The sequence below is a fragment of the Sorex fumeus genome, unplaced genomic scaffold, assembly GCF_029834395.1.
Source record: "Sorex fumeus unplaced genomic scaffold, SorFum_2.1 ptg000063l, whole genome shotgun sequence".
Classification (NCBI taxonomy): Eukaryota; Metazoa; Chordata; class Mammalia; order Eulipotyphla; family Soricidae; genus Sorex; species Sorex fumeus.
Genome location: NW_026606120.1, coordinates 59,289,095 through 59,302,315, shown reverse-complemented (window position 1 = coordinate 59,302,315; position 13,221 = coordinate 59,289,095).

Here is a 13,221-nt window from a genome sequence, read left to right as displayed (position 1 = left end):
GCTTGGACTCCCTCAAAGGGGGGCTATGGAGCAAAGACAAAGGCCAGTTTGCACCCCTGGGGTTCCCAGCACCCACTATCACCTGCCTCTCAAAACTGCAAATAGTGAGTTTGCAGCCATTTCTCTTGCCCACAGCTCGGGGAATTTTTCTCTTGAAATGCTCAAGTGGGGGGTCGAGTCCCTCAAAATCTGCTTAGGGAAGACCCAAGACTGCACACCTGAGGGTGGCTGGGCAAGAAGGCACGGGGAGCCCCTCTACGGAATAAAAATGTGCCCTACTGGGGAGAGGGAGCGTCAATGATCATGTGTTTACCAAAGTGGCTGGAAGAGGCAAAGAGAGACCTCTCACCAGCCCCTGTCAAGCTGAAGGTGCCCCAGAGCTATTTCCAGTGCCCCAGCTTCAGAGAGGATGGAGGTCAGGTGCACAGCCTTGCACTTCTCTTCCATGCCCCCATCTAACCTCACAAACATACCCAGGGTAGGCCCCCAGGGTTCAAGCCCCTGAAATTCAGAAAAGAAAGGACTTGTCTTATTTCTGGAGTGATTCTGATTTGTGGGGCAGCAATGGGCTGAGCTGCCTGCTTTGAAATGATGCCCAGCTGCATGAAGGACTGCCTAGATCACCCTTGGCCTAGAGTATAGGGAAGAGAAATAAAGGAGCATGGGGAGATAGATAAAAAGCCACAGGAGACAAGAGTCAAGAGGATTCAAGCACATCTTGGTGTTAAGGAGTGATAAGAGCTGAATATCCAAACCGCAGAGTCAACAACACTGATATGATGAGACTCAAACTTTAAAAACCAAACTTTAAAAGGTGCCTGTCAAGAGGACAGGCTGGGAGGCGTGGGGGGGGGGGGGGGGAGGGAGGTAGGGGTAAGAGAGGGATCAGAGGGAACCTGCGAGCACTGGCAGAGGGAAGTTGACACTGGTGGCGGGACAAGTACTGGCTCTAAAACCTAACTGTGAATAGCTTTGTAAATCATGGCGTTTTAATAAAAGAAAAAAATTTAAGTAAATCAGTGAACTCTCATAAAATGCAATTCTGTCTGCTGGTTTGTCTAGGTCGGTTGTTGGGGATGAACAAAGGACCCAGAGGTGCAAAGCAAGTGTTCTACCCTGATCTCCATCTTCAGTTTCAATCTGATTTCAAAATCAAATGGTGTCTCTGGAGCAAGTGGTAAGAACTTTATGCTTTTCACTTTTTTGTTCTTTTCAAATTCCCTGATCGTCCACCTTCCTTAAAGAGACTCATGCAGAGAGTCTCATGACTCTCTCAATGTGATTCTAGTGCTGTTTCCTATTCCTTCTACCCAGTCCACTTCCCCCCACAGATTATAATCACCAGCAAATTTTGAAAAATGAGCGTGTGAAGAAAGGGAAAGGAAAAGAATGTGGGGGGGGCGGGGGAGTGAAAGAAACATCATTAAAGCTGATGCACGTTCTGGGGTTAATTTGAATCGAACCAGTTGGTTTCATTTTGCAATACAAAAGGAAAATTCAGGCCTTAGGGCCTAGGACTTTCATTAAATTCAGCTTTGGTGAATTCTAATAATAAAGTGGTTTATTAAAAGCGTGAAAAATGTCATTGCTGAGGCCTACCCAGAGCAGCGGCCTCACCTCTTGGATCTGATTCACGTTTCCCCCTTCGGCTGCTGGAGCAGTAAAGCAGAATATTTAAGGTCCAGAGAAGTTGCTCGAGGAGTCTTTCTGGCTAAGATCACGGCCCAATTAGCAATCTTGCCATCCAGAGTGGTAGCTGCACAGCAACAGGGAGCGAGGCAGGGGCATGGGCCTGTAGTAAGCCATTATTCGAGAGAACAGTGTGAAACTCAGAACCTCGTCCCTGGCAGGAGTCTGTCCGGTGGAGGAAATGAAAGGATCAACAACACGAGGAGCACTGTGGCTGATTGTTCCCCACCAAGGCCACACACTTTTTTGTGTGTGTGCCAGAAATTGACCTCATCAAACACAGAGTGCAAGAGGGGCCAGGAAAATGATAAGGCAGGTGATGATGCTAAATCATCCACCTCTCAGAGTCCACTGCCTTGCCAACCATTCCCCATTCTTGGCCTCTTGGGAAAAAATGTTCATGATGATGGGGTTTTTTTAATAAAAATACAAAAAAAAAAAAAAACAGGGAGAAATGAGCAGGGACTAGTAATTGTAGGAGATTCAATCTCCACCAGCACTGATGGCCAAGAGTGACTCACAAGCACAGACCAAGAGCAACTCCAGAGCACTGCCAGGTATGCCCCCAAAACAGATTTTAAAAATTGTGATCCTTATCATTTCTTACTCAATATTTTCATGCAGATCATCTCGTCTTGACCATAATCCCAGCCTAGGAGGTTAGCAGCCCAGCCTTTACCCATCTTTTATAATACATGAGAAAATTGAAACCAAAAGAGCTGGAAGGATTGCCAAGACCCTAAGCCACTTAGTGGCAAATTTTCTTGGAGCAATGGACTAATTCCTAGTGTCACTGAGTTTGGCAATAGGCATTGTAGGAAGGAGCAGAAAACATCGGCTGATCTTTCCTGAAGGTGCTAGAGCTGTCAGCTTCTCTGCTTAAGGGACCCTCTCCTCTCGTCCTTGAATCCTGGATGAGCCCCCAACCTCTGCAAGAGTGCAGTGTTCAGAAGCCTGTGAGGACCAGGCAGGATTCTTCCAGCACCGCCCTTGTCTCCACCCCTCCTCTTGGCATTATCCACCTCACTGCGCCGAGATCTAGGCTTTGGCATCTGTTACAGAGGCTTAGCCATGAGACAGGAGAAGCAATAAAGTCCTGTAAAGCAATAAAAGGAAATTCCCAGAAAAAAAAAACCACCAAGCTCACATCTTTTAAGCATCTAAAATGAAACCTCGTGCAAATTGGCATCCCATTTGGGAAGGAAGGCGGCTTGAAGGGAGTGTATGTCTTTTCGTGGGAAGTGCCACAGCTGGCAGTGCTCAGAGGCTACTCTAGACTCTGTGCTCTGAGGTCTTTCCCCCACCCTTTCTTTATTGTCATTGTTGTTGTGAGGCGAAGTCCTTGGCTTGCTTAGTTGGTTGGAATGTGCAAAAGGTTATGTTTGTGGCACCAGGAATTACAGCAGCAATGCCCATGAAAGTGTGTGTGGTATTAGGGATTGAACTTGTGGCATCAAGCATGCAAGGCAGATGCTCTGCCACTGAGCCACATTCACAAGCCCCTTCATACTCTTGTTTGGTTGGGAGCCACAGCCAGCTCTCTGCTCAGGGTCTACTTGGTGACCATTGAGGTGCCGAGTATCAAACCTTGAACTCAGTTTTCCTGCATGGAAGATCACCTCATGATCTCTTCAACCCCTTCTTACTTTTTTTTTCAATTCCATATTTCTTCAGAAAAAAAGCTCTAAAACACATATTCCATCAAATGTATTTTATGAATGTATTTATCTTTTTATTCTTGTGTGATACTATGCTAACATAGATATTTAAAAAAAAAAAAAACGAGATTTAAAGAAATTCTAGCATTTACTTCCCCCGTAGTACTTTAGACAGAATTTTCATCTAAGAAATTCCACTGCTACTAAGAAATTCATGATTGTTGGGGCTGGAGAGATAGAACAAGGGATAAGGTACTTGTTTTGCAAGCAGCTGTTCCCAGTTTGAATCCCTGGCACCACATATGGTACCTGAGCCTTCCAGGAGTGACCTCTGAGTGCAGAGCCAGGAATAAGTCCTGAGCTCCATTGGGTGTGGCCTCTCCTCCCCCCAAAAAAAGAGAAATCCATGAGTGCACCTGATAGCAGACATTGCTCATGGAATCAGATCTCTTATGCTGTGGAGGATTCAAGGAGCAAAATGGCAAGAGGAAAAGGCAACTCAGAAAAAGAGAGCTAGTCACACCCCCAGAGGGCATAGACCTGGCACTGGGCCTCACATCTCCCCACACCCAGTCCTAAGCTCCTTCTACTGCTTTACACAGATACAAAAAAGAAGCCAAGAACTCATTTTCTTGGGCTAGAAAATTACATCAAGTCTCCAGTGTGATAGGTCAGAGCCTAGTGCCCAAGCCCTTGGCTGTGTCGGGAGTTGATTCAGACCCATCAGTTGCCTGAGGATACAGCTTGTGGGTTTTCAGTCCAGGCTACAGAGCATCTGGGCCAGGCCACAGAGCATCTGGGCCAGGCCATGAGAACATGGGCTGTAAGAAGCGAGAAGACTGTTGATGTGATGCTCTACAAAGTCGTGAACAGTTTCCTTCCTTTTTCCTCATAGCACCGCAGAATACTCAGCCCTTGCTTCAACAGTTCAGGGCATTGTTGGTATCAGAGAAAAGCAGCTTCTGGACATGTCTCTTCAGATAATCCCTTGGGAAGCAGGAAAGTGACCCTGACTCTCCCCACCAACACCAACACCTCAGATCACCTGGGCTATTTGCTGACTCTGTTCACTGGGCCTAGTGGACCCAGCCCCAGGGAGAGGGTGAGGCAACATCATTCCCCCCACACTCTTTGGTCAGCCCCTGCCCTTGCTGAGAAGCAACAATTCAGTTGTGGAGCGATTTTGGTAGTCGTTGTGATCAGTGGGAAGAATTATAAATCATAGGCCATGGATTATTATATAATATTATATAATCATTATATACTGAGGCATCTCCCATAGTCCCAAACGCACCGAAGGTTTGGGTCAGAGTGTTGGGAGAAGCTCAGTCAGCTTCTGGGCAGGAAGGGCAGAGAGCGACTCTGTGCTGCTGTTCCACGGACAGCTCATGAGGGAGGGCACTGTGGAGGGAAGAAGGTCATGGGAGCCCCATCTTTTCTTGAGCACTACCCCACCCTGGACCCTTGATGCAGGGAACCATGTTTGGGGCTTCTTGTCTTCGTTTTGGTTTTGTTGTTTTTCTGAAGAGAGACCAAACCAGTTGTATTGGTGTGGGCTGAGTGGTCATCTGTGGGAGGATTTGGGGATTTCCTAAAGGAGAAAAAGGTAGGCACCTGGAAGGTGGTGCTCAAGGATCCCCGATCTAGTGGCCCTGGGGTCCCTGGCTCATCAGTCAGCTGGGGTGTAGACTCTGCTGCTCCCTCTCATGGCAGGACATTTACAGATCACTTTGGTTTTTGTTTTTATTTTGGGGTCACATGTGGCTATGCTCAGAGCTCACTCCTAACTCTGCACTCAGGGATCTCTTTGGTGGGGCTTGAGGGACCATATGGGATGCTAAGGATCAAACCTGGATTCGCTACATGCTAGACAAGTTCCCTACCTACTGTACATCTCTCTCCCCCTTCAGATCACTTGTGACCCTGTGGTCAGCCTGTGTCCCTAAAGCCAAGTGCCCCACTTCTTCACCACCCCCACGTCTGAAGATACTGGAGCAGAAGAGCTGGGTGGAACAAAGCAAGTTGTAAACAGAGGCACCCACGAGGGCCACATCCCAATCCAGAGCTGTGGGACATTCCCTGGCACCATGTGTCTGCAGAGGCACCCGCCAGAGCCACAGTTTAGCTCCAGGAGGTGCCACGAACAGCCCAAAGTGGCATCTCACACAGCTGCCACTCAGATGGGCAGCCCAGACCCAACCAGGCCCAGTATCCACCAGGCCTGATGGAAGAGAAGTAAAGTGTACAGATGTAAGCGACCTTCAGGAGGTAGAAATGGCAGGATCTGGTGAGGAATCTGCTGGCGGGATCTCCTGATGAAGGAACAGGGAAGGAGTGGAAGGAGCAGCCCCTGTTTCTGACGGGAGCAATAGGCTGTCAGCGGAGGGTGTCACTAACCTAAAAGCCACAGAGAGGAGACACAGGATGAGTGTGATCCCAGGGATCCCCTTGGGAAGGGGCGATGAGAGGAGGTTCCCAGCCTCTGGCGCAGATGGTGACACCTAGGGAGACTAACTGTGAGAAAAGGAGAAATGGGCAGCCCTAGGGCATTTACATCACAGTGCTGAGGAGGGGCGCCGTAGGGAGAGCAGAGCTCAGCAGCAGCTACCCAGAGTGAGCGGCCCCAAGTCATGGTCTGTCCATGGGCCCCCGCAGGCACCACCACCTTTACCGCACTCATAGCACCCCGGCAAGATTTCCCTTCCTCTTTCATTCCGGATACTTCTGTAATCATGGAGATGCGTGATGAAAGGACTGTGAATTCATCCTCTTAAATCTTCTCTTGTTCTTAGCCTACACACACCCCCCACACCCATCAGGGACTCTTGCGTCCCACCCACATACCACCACATATAAACGTCTGAATGCACATACAGACACAGCTTTCTCATTTCACAGTTTTTACAAATAGAAGACCATACAAACTACTCAGAAAAAACTTCCTACATATTATAGCAAGGAGTCATGTATTCAGACGTTTACTTCCCTCTCTCCTTTATTATTTAATGACTTGAAGATAATACCTCGTTTGCGTTTTCAGATATTCTTGAGATCACACTATATCATGACTCTTTTTTTTATTTTTACTACTTTTAAGTCAATTCCCTATACCATTAAGAGCACTCTGTGAACATAATTTCAGTGGCTACATCATCTTTCAGACTATGAATATATCATAATTTACTTGACCATAATTTACTCTCTGACAAGTTGGGGTTATTAAAAATAATACCACAATGAACATTATGGAGCATTAAGCCATGTCCACATTTCTGGTTATTTTCTTTAGGATATGAACACTTTTAGCATTTTTGTCCAGAATAACACATTGCTTTTTTCCTTGAAAGTCTTTAATAATATGTGATCCCTCAGGTTAAAGTAGTAGTACTGCAAGAAAAGCACTTGCCTTGCATGCAGCCAACCCAGGGTTTGATCCCCAGATCCCCCTAACCTTCCAGGAATGATCCCTTAGCACAGAGCCAGGAGTAGATTCTGAGCATTGCTGGGAGTGGCCCAAAAATAAACAAAACAAAACAAAATCTGTGATCCTACCCATAGTGACTGAGAAGACTGAGATCAGGTGCCATATCTTTTCTATAATATATACTAATCTATTAAATAAAAGGAGTGTTTTGAAATTTCATTTGCAGTTTAGATTATTAGCAAGGTTAGCTTTGTTCAGGTTACTTATCCATTTATAATTCTCCGATGATTTCTTTGTAAGCCCTAGGTTCAGTCCCTGGGACTGTATGTTCCCATCATCACCACTGGGTATAGCCCCCCAAAACAAAGCTAAAAATATGTAGATAAAGTTGTAATCAAGGGTGTGACAGTGAGCAGAGCACCACGACCAAGCATGTGTGAAACCCCTCTATCACAACAAGGAAGGGAAGGGAGAAGAAAAGTTTGTTCTGAAAAAATTAAAATTTCTTTGTCTTTTTTTTTTTAAGTCACATCTGGTGCATAAGGGCTACTCTCAGCTTAGTGCTCAGGGGACCAGGCACAGATAGGGACCTACTATCACTGGATCTCCTACATGCAAAGCATGCACTCAACTGGTTCAACTATCTCTCTATATATTGACTATTTATTTATGTATTTTTGGTTTCAGGGCCACACCCAGTGGTGCTCAGGGCTTCTGGCTCTGTGCTCAAGGATCATTCCTGAAGTATTATGTTAAGCAAAATGACTCAGAAAGAAAGGGATATACATAGAAAGATTCCATTCATCTAGGGAACATAAAGTAACAAAATCGGAAACTAACACCCAAGAATGGCCCAGATTAGTACCAGGAATTTTACTCCATGACTTGAAGGCCAACCACACATACTAGGGGGAAAGGGAGCTCAGATAAAGAGGGGAACACCAAATAAAGGTGTTGGGAGGATCCTCCCAGGATGGGAGAAGCATGCTGAAAATAGACTATAGACCAAACATGATTGCCACTCAATGTTTCTTTTGCAAACCACAACACCCAAAAGGAGAGAGAGAACAGAGGGGGATGCCCTGCCACAGAGACAGGGTAGGATGGGGGGGATGGGGGGTGAGAGGGATACTGGGATCCGTGGTGGTGGGAAATGGGCACTGGTGGAGGGATGGGTGTTTGATCATTGTATAATTGAAACCCAATCACAAAAATGTGTAAGTCTGCAACTGTACCTCATGATGTCTCACTATTAAAAAATTTTATAATAAAAATAAATAAATAAACAAGTAAATAAAATTTTTAAAAAAGGATCATTCCTGGTGGGACTTGGGGCCTATATGGGGTGCTGAGGATCCAACCTGAATTGACCACGTGCAAGGCAAGCGCCGCACCCGCTGTACTATCTCCCCAGTGTGTTGACTTTATCTCTTATTTATTTTTAAGTTGGTGTGTGTGTGTGTGTGTGTGTTCGCATGCGCACATGTGTGTGGCGCAGTGGGTGGGCTTAGGAGCTATACTGCATGGTGCTCAGGGTTTACTCCTGGCTCTGTGCTTAGGGACTACTCCTAGCCACGCTCAGGGTCTCGGGGATTGAATCTGAATCAGCCGAGTGCCAGGCAAACACCTGACCTGCTATACTGTGGCTCCAACCCATTGACTTAATCCCTTTGAAAGGGTTGCTCTGCTCAGCGGCACCTATGGTTCTCATTTCCAGCCCTTCCTCTGTCACCAACCATCCTGCCCAGGGAAGCCAGTTAATCCCACCCTGGGCCCCTTCACAGCCTCTCCTCCTAGTCTGCCACTCTTGCCGCCTGCTCCCCTTTGCCCCACAGGCCCAGAGTTGGTTGTCTCTCTTCATGGTTTTGTGCCGACGGGGGCGCCGAGTTCTGCCTTGCCCATACTGCTCCACCTTAGGACCAACAAGAGCCTGAAACCTTGCCACAGAGGTGTCAGTGCCGACCACAGGCAGACACAGGAGGGCCCTTCCAGCTGCCCCCAAATATAAGAAGAGCTCACCGAGGGGGGCAGGGGTAGGTCACCTTTGCTGGGCTTTTTGCTCCGCTTGGTCACCTCATTTTCTTCCCTGGAGGTTCTCCTCTCCCCTTTCTCTGACTCAGTCTTCGATTTTCACCAGTGCTGTGACTGGGGGCAGGGAGGTGTCAGGGTTCCTGCTGCAGGGTTTCTGGGATCCTCTGAGCACGGGGGCCTGCTTGCCCTCGTTAGAGGAGACGGGCACTGGACGCTGTGCAGACCCCCTCGGGCCGTGGTAAAAAGCAGAAGCCGTTTGAGCTGCAGCGTGGAAACCTGGTCCTTCTTAGTGAGACTTTGCAGAAACCCCACCGGAGATTTCTCTGCCCCTGCCCTGTCTACTCTCCTTCATAATGATAAATGGCTGAAAAGAAAACTATCTAATCTCCAAACTGCTAGCTTTTTTTCTCCTCTTTCTTCAAGGAGCGAAGGAAGAACACCGTCACATAAAACAGAGTCCTTCATCGCCTGCTCCTCGGGAGACGCTTCTTTCCCTTTTCATCCGGGGCCTGTTTCTGATCTGGAACGGGGGCTCGCATTGAAAGCTCCAGCCCGGGCCCCTCTAATCAGCTGTGGCAGACGCTGCCTTGGCTCGGGTTGCCCATCGAAATTGAATTGATTACCCGGCCCCTTGGCCGTTTTGTTCTGCACACAATTGCTTAATAGCTGTCACCTTGGCTTTCAGTCCCCAGCCGGCTGGCTGCAGGCTGACTGGTTCCCATTACTGAGGATGGCCAGTGCAAGTTCACCACCTTGACAGGATGTCCCTGATTGATTCCGTATGCCTTGGAGACCTGTAATATATTTGCATCGGCGGGAGGAGGGCGCTATTGGGGGCAGAATAAAAGTCCCCAGGCCTTGGGAGCTGCAGGCGCGGGGGGGGGGGGGGGGGGGGGGGGGGAGGGGTTCCCCAACCCCCGTGCGGTGCCAAGTCTGAATCATTACCAGGGATTTTGGTCAGGAGGCAGGCCTCTGCTGACATCGCTGCTAATGAATTTGTGAAAAGGAAAATAAAAACGTTTACTAGATACCAAACAACCCAACCTGTTCTAACCCCAGACTGTCGCCACCTGCCACCTGGGCTGTGGTGACAACATTCCGACCTGGTCTTGCCTCTTTGAAAGGACTGTCTTTCCCGTTTTCCCCCCTTCCCCCCCTACCTCCCACCCCGACCCCTCCCCTCTCCGTCCCTGCCCACCAGCAGGAAAAGCCAGGGCTAGGAGGGAGGCATCTTTCAAGTGAAATCCTTTGCACTGGGAACTACTTCAATTAGACAGCAGGGGGAATGTTAGCATGCCCTCCGGCCTTTTAAGTGGGTTTTAATTTTATGTTGTAAGATAAGACACAGCAAGGCCAGGCTGCCGCTCCTCCAACAGGCTCCATTAGTGAGGAGAGTCGGGGCCTCTTGACCCCCTGAGGCCCAGTAGAAGATGGAAGTTGGTTTGGTTTTTTAACAATTTGTCAGTCGGACCCCGCTTCTCTTTTCATTCTCCCTAATGTGCATCCAGGCTCTTCTGTGGAAGGGCAGTTGGAGGACTGAACCCTGGTAGTTGAGAGCCTTTTCTCACCCCTGCCCCAGGTCACCAGGAGTCTAGCCCAGGGCTGGAGAACAGAGCCCAGAGGGCTGTCTGCCTGCCCAGCACCCCCCACCTGAGTGTTTCTGTCCCCCACCCCCATTCTCCAGCAGGGCCAGTGCAGAAGCAGACACTTGTCACGTGGCAGGTTTCTGGACCGATGATGTATGACCTGTTGGCGCTACTGAATGGTGCCCTTTGTTACGGGGTATCCCATGTGCCCCCTTTTTATTGACTTGTTGATTCAGAGGGGCAGGAAAGTTCCACAAATCCCACTGCAGGCCCTGCTCTAACCATGTGCAAGTGGGGAAGTCCCAGGACCTCGGGCTTTCCAGAGAGTTGGTAGGAAGCTGTGGGCTGCCGAGAGGCAAAAGAACCCTTTCTGAAGTAGCTTTCTTGACCGCAGACTCGCCCAACACCGTCTCAAGAGAGCTGGGGGATCATAGCCAGTGCCCAGCCCGCTGCCTGGGGATCCAGGAGACTGGCGGAGCAGAGGGTTCACTCACAGCAGGGTAGGTGAGTCAGGGAGACCAACATCCCACCGCCCTGGCTAGCCAAGGGAGGAAAGGGTCTGGCCCCTGCCTGCAGGAAGAAGTCCAGCTGGGGAGGACTGGCAGGAACTAGAGAAAGGATAGAACCTTTTTTTGTGGGGAGGGGGGCTTGCGCCGTACCCAGTGATGCTCAGGAATTACTCCTGGCATGGCTCCGGGGAGATGCTGAGGATTGAACTCTAGTCAGTAGCATGCAGGGCAAATGCCTTAAACGCTGTACAATCTCTGATCCGAGAAGGGTAGAACTTTTGCTTAGCAAGAAATCTCACCTTAATCCTGAAGAGGATATGGATTTAAAAGGGACCTCTCCTCTTGCTTTCCCTTCCCTACACTTTCCAGTCCAGCCCCAGGGAGAAGGTGGCAGGTGATGAAAGGCGCCATGAGGAAAGCCAAGCACCCGGGATCCCTTCCTATAGCAGCTTCTCTGCTATTCTTTGTCTGTTTTGTGTTTGGAGGTCATACGCAACAGCTCACTCCTGGTGGCGCTGGGGGTGGGGGACAAACTGGGGTGTTGGGATCAAACTCCAGGTCAGCTGCGTGCAGAACAAGCACTTAAGCCTCTGTTCTATCCTTCTGGTCCTCTCCAGCTGAACAATCCCACCAAGAACTTACGACCTGTGAGCCCACCTCCCCCAGATCACTAGGATATGGGTTCTTAAAGATAGTCCAGAGCCTTGTCAGCCACCTGTACAACCCTTCTGGGCACTTTGGAGAGCCTGGAATTCAGATCTTGATGTGGGGAGCAGCAGGAGAGCAAAAATCCAACAACTCCATGAGGGCACTGCCATATGCCCTCTGCCCCCTGGCCGGCACCCACACCCCTGCCCGGCACCCACACCCCGCACCCCCTCCAGCAGGGCCAGAGCAGAAGTAGATAGCTGTCACGCAGCAGGTTTCTTTATCCACACCCCGCCCCCAGACTCCAGAGGTGACCAAGGCTGGGATACACCGAGGCTCCCATCTGTCCCTGGGGTGGCAGACAACACAAGCGAGCAAGCAAGCATGACAGGGCAGGCAGAGACCATGGCTGTGCCAGAGACGACGACAAGGAGGCAGCAGAAAGGAGCAGCCACACGCTTCACAGTGGCAAAATGGCTTTATGGTCCAATAGGTAAATCAAAACGTCCATGCTATACATATCACAGAACACTGGCGCTCCACACCCCGACAGCTAGTGTGTTTTCTAATAAAGTTTAATCTGTAATGTGTGTGCTTATAGATAGATTTATATATTTATTCATTTATTTATATGTTTTATCTAAACCATTCTTTGTTTTTAACATCAAACATGTCATAAAAATTTAAATAGATGTCTTTCCAAAATACCCCCTCCAATGTTCATTTTTATTAAGTTTATGCATTTGTTAAAAAAAAAAAAAGCAAAGCTGAATTTGACATGTGGCCTGCATTTGTGAGATAGATAATCATTAATATAATATATAAATAGCGATTCCGCATGCAAAGAGTTTAGTGACTTCCCAGCTTTGGGGAGAGGCCCCAACCACAGGCCAGTGACAGTCCATGCTCCGGGGGCCCCAACATCCACCTCGCTGGAGAAGAACGATCTTGGTACCTCCCAGCTCACGGGCAGAATTTACGGACTGTGCAGAACGGTCTCTCAATTTGCCTTTCTTTTTCTCTGAGGTTCACTGGCTCCAGCAGCGTGGATTTTCGGAGAGCAGGACGGGCTCTGTAGATGCCGAGCAGCAGTTCCAGGTGTCTCCTGGGGACACTACAGGGAAATGAGCCCCGACGATGGAAGCAGACGGGCCCACCAGAGCGAGTCTGATACCCCAAGAGTAGGAGAGGCTACAGGCTGGGCAGGGAGGGGGCAGGAGGTGGGGGGCCCTGGTCTGGATCGATGAGACCTGGATGATGGCAAAGATCCTATCGGTGGCATTTTCCCTTCTCTTGAAGGAAAAGAAAGCTTGTTTTAAAAAATAAACAAACCTTCAGGTAGTACTCAGCCATGGCACCACTCAAGGTCTCCCCTTCAGCATTCCCAGCGGCAGAAGCTGTTTCCAAGCCATGAAGGAAGCCCTCAGCACTGCTCCTGGGGGTGTGCTTGGTGATCCAGCACAGCCCCCATCTCAGGGCCTCTCACAGGATCTCAAACCCCAGGAAAGGGGTGCCTCAGCTCCTCCCCCAAGACGTCCTCCACTCCCCCTTTTGAATCTACTATGTTTGCAGCAGAGCCCGCCCGCCCCAGCAGTGAGCTTCTCCCGGCAGCAGCCCCTGTGTGGGAGCCCTCATCACCCGGCCCCTGAGTGAATCAAAGATTAGGTCGGAAAAAG